Genomic DNA, 3,974 nt, shown 5'->3' with positions numbered 1-3,974 from the left:
TGATAGCGAATCTGAAGGCCGTTTTACGTCTCTCCCCATTTTTATTTCCATTGATTTCCACTTTATGCGGCAGTGCTTTCAGAAAGTGTTGATGGGTGCTCAGATTAAATTATTTTTGAATCATTTTTTGCATGAATGTTAAATTTACTGTTCCCCTCTTTCCACCACAGGCCCTGGCCGAACACATCAACGTGTACACATCACGTGTCTATAATTGCACCAAATCGGCGCTGAAAATGATGCATGAAATTTCTGAGGGAAGCATTAAGGACCTTGCAACGATCTCACAGGTGGCGATAGCCCTGGGAGGAAAGAGTTACCTGGACGTGAACAAGATAGCCTGTCCTGCTGACGAAGGTAAGAGCACAGAAACAGAACGGAGTCAATATGGATGATGAAATTGGACATTGGCGGGGATGCAAAACGAGAGGTATCGGGATTGTTGTATAACGGTCGGCAAAAGCGAATCCCATTTGTGTTCCCGAACATGTCTAATTTCACCCACCGCTGCATCTTTAAGTATTGCCTGGGCGGGGTTTATGAAGGGAAATTAGGCGGGAAGATTACGCGGCCTTAACACAACCCGCCAATGAAAAAAAAAAGAGGAAAACCTGTCAGATTCCGCTCCCAGCATGCAATCCTCACCTCCAGAATCTCCTTGAAAACCTGACAGATTCAGCTCCCAGCATGCAACCCTCACCTCCAGAATCTACATTAAAACCTGACAGACTCCGCTCCCAGCATGCAACCCTCACCTCCAGAATCTCCATCAAAACCTGACAGATTCCGCTCCCAGCATGCAACCCTCACCTCCAGAATCTCCTTTAAAACCTGACAAACTCCGCTCCCAGTATGCAACCCTCACCTCCAGAATCTCCATCAAAACCTGTCAGATTTCGCTCCCAGCATGCAACCCTCACCTCCAGAATCTCCATCAAAACCTGACAGATTTCGCTCCCAGCATGCAACCCTCACCTCCAGAATCTTCTTTAATACCTGACAGACTCCGCTCCCAGCATGCAATCCTCACCTCCAGAATCTCCTTTAAAACCTGACAGATTCCGCTCCCAGCATGCAATCCTCACCTCCAGAATCTTCTTTGAAACCTGACAGATTTCGCTCCCAGAATGCACTCCTCACCTCCAGGATTTCCTTGAAAACCTGGCAGATTCCGCTTCCAGCATGCTATCGTCACCTCCAGAATTTCCTTTTTTAAATTTTGGAGGTGTCAGCGTCGTTCAGTGGGTTGCATTCTTGCCTCTGAGTCAACAGGCGCAGGTTCATAGGCCCACTCCGGAGAGTTGAGCAAAAAATCTCGGCCGACCCTCCCAGTGCGGTGCTGAGGGAGCGCTGCACTGTTGCTGGTGCCATCTTTTGGATGAGATTTTAAACCGAGTCCCTGTCTGCCATCTCAGGTGGACGTAAACGATCCCATTGCATTATTTCGGAAAAGGGCAGGGGAGTTCTCCCGGGCCTCCGGGCCAATAATTATCCCTCATGCAACATCACGGAAACAGATTATCTGGTCAGTATCACAATGCCATTTTGTGGGATCTGCCTGTGCTCAAAGTGGCTGCCGTGTTTCTTACATCACAACAGTGACTACACTTCAAAAGTGCTTCATTAGTTGTAAAGCAATTTGGATCGCCTGAGGTCATGAAAGGCGCTAATAAATGCAAGTAATTTCCTTTTTTCTCACCTTTATGCGCTCCCACCAGAAAAGAGAGGCTGAAATCTACGCCCATGTGGTTAGGAAACTGAACAATAAAGAGCCAATTGTTCCAGAGAGTAGAATGAAATTAATGCGAGGAATCCAAAATACCAGCAAAGAGTTGGATTTTCGTTCTTGTCGCCCGCTGTGTTAAACCTGGGTGGAAGAAAGTTAAGCTGGGCGGGTGGAAGGACCCTTACAGAACCCGCCAGATATTCCCTTTCTTAAAATACATTCTTAGGATATGGGCATCGTTGGCAAGGACGGCATTTATTGTCCGTCCGCGAGATGCCGTTCAGAAGTTGGTGATGGGGCTTCTTCTTGAACCGCTGGTATTTGGTTGATGTCACGAAATGACTTCCGAGCCCAGTTCAGAGAGCAGTTAAGAGTCAACCACATTGGTGTAGGACTGGAATCACAGATAGGATCAGACGTTGTTGCCCCGATCTGTGGTTTGCTCGCCCACTTCAGAGAGCAGTTAAATGTCGACCACCATCCCCCGCCCAGAGGATTGTGAACATCCAGCGGTAAAGATTAAGTTCTACCCTCATAATTTTAAAATCTTAGTTTTAATCACTGGCCAGTTTCCCGATATGTTCTCGGGGGTATTTGTCAAGACCACTGAAGTGGGCATTCTCCCCATTCACGTCCTGGCATTCCTGAATCCTTTACATTCGAAGAGTTTTTCGGGCGCAATTCTCGAAAGCCCTGAACCGTCTGTGAGGGCTGGCACCCAGCAAGCGGTTTCCCACTGTGGATATCTACAGGGAGCTTCAAATTTGACCATGGACACACTAACTTTAATTCAGAGTTTGTTTGCACCGGAGCTGCACTTTTTAAAAGTGCTGATTTCGAGCTCAGCTGCAGAAGTTGGAAGATGAAATTGGCGGTGGCACAAAACAGGCGGTAATTAAACGCCCTGCATTGACTTCAATAGAAGTGAATATCAGGTCTGTTGGACAACGGGCAGAAAATGTGATTCTGCCTGTTTTGAATCCCCCGCCCATGTTCAATTTGACACCCCGTTGACTCCAATAATCTCTTTACATTGTGTCTCCAACTTTGCACAGTGACAACTCTGACTGGGGCACCATCCACGGTCAAAGGGCTCCCGGCGCTCAGCGAATCTCAATCTCCGCTTTCTGCCAATTCCAGGATTGTGAGTCAACGCACCAAAAGTACAGCCACGTCCACGAGGAGACAAACTGCGGCTTTATTGCCCACTCACCCTGTGTCAATACAAACCACTTCCTCACTCGGTACAGCACGTCTAGCCCTTAATTCAACAGTCCAGTCTCCAACATCCACAGCATCGTTAGTGACTTCCTTGGTTACAAGTACGACTGTGCCCACTGTGACCAGTGCGACTGTGCCCACTGTGACCAGTGCGACTGTGCCCACTGTGACCAGTGCGACTGTGCCCGTTGTGACCAGTGCGACTGTGCCCGTTGTGACCAGTGCGACTGTGCCCTTCGTGACCAGTGCGACTGTGCCCGTTGTGTCCAGTGCGACTCTGCCCGTTGTGACCAGTGCGACTGTGCACTTCGTCACCAGTGCGACTGTGCCCATTGTGACCAATGCGACTGTGCCCATTGTGACCAATGCGACTGTGCCTGTTGTGACCAGTGCGACTGTGCCCGTTGTAACCAATGTGATTCTGCCCATTGTGACCAATGCGACTGTGCCCATTGTGACCAATGTGACTCTGCCCATTGTGACCAATGTGACTATGCCCAATGTGACCAATGGGACTATGTCCATTGTGACCAATGCATCTGTGCCCGTTCTGTCCAGTAAGAATGTGCCCGTTGTGACCACTACGACTCTGCCCATTGTGAGCAGTGCGACTGTGCCCATTGTGAATAGTAAGATGGTACCCGTTGTGACCAATGCGACTGTGCCCGTTTTGACCAGTATGACTGTGCCCATTGTGACCAGTACGACTGCGCCCGCTGTGACCAGTGTGACTGTGCCCGTTGTGACCAGTGCGACTGTGCCCGTTGTGACAAGTGCGACTGTGCCCTTTGTGACTAGTGCAACTGTGCCCGTTGTGACCAATGCGACTGTGCCCATTGTGAATAGTGGGACTGTGCCCATTGTGACCAGTGCGACTGTGCCCGTTGTGAACAGTGCGACTCTGCCCGTTGTGACCAGTGCGACTATGCCCGTTGTGACTAGTGCAACTTTGCCCGCTGTGACTGGTGCGACTGTGCCCGTTGTGACCAGTGCGACTGTGCCCGTTGTGACTAGTGCAACTTTGCCC

This window comes from Heptranchias perlo, unplaced genomic scaffold (genome assembly GCF_035084215.1).
Source record: "Heptranchias perlo isolate sHepPer1 unplaced genomic scaffold, sHepPer1.hap1 HAP1_SCAFFOLD_53, whole genome shotgun sequence".
NCBI lineage: Eukaryota > Metazoa > Chordata > Chondrichthyes > Hexanchiformes > Hexanchidae > Heptranchias > Heptranchias perlo.
This window is presented reverse-complemented; position numbering follows the sequence as displayed.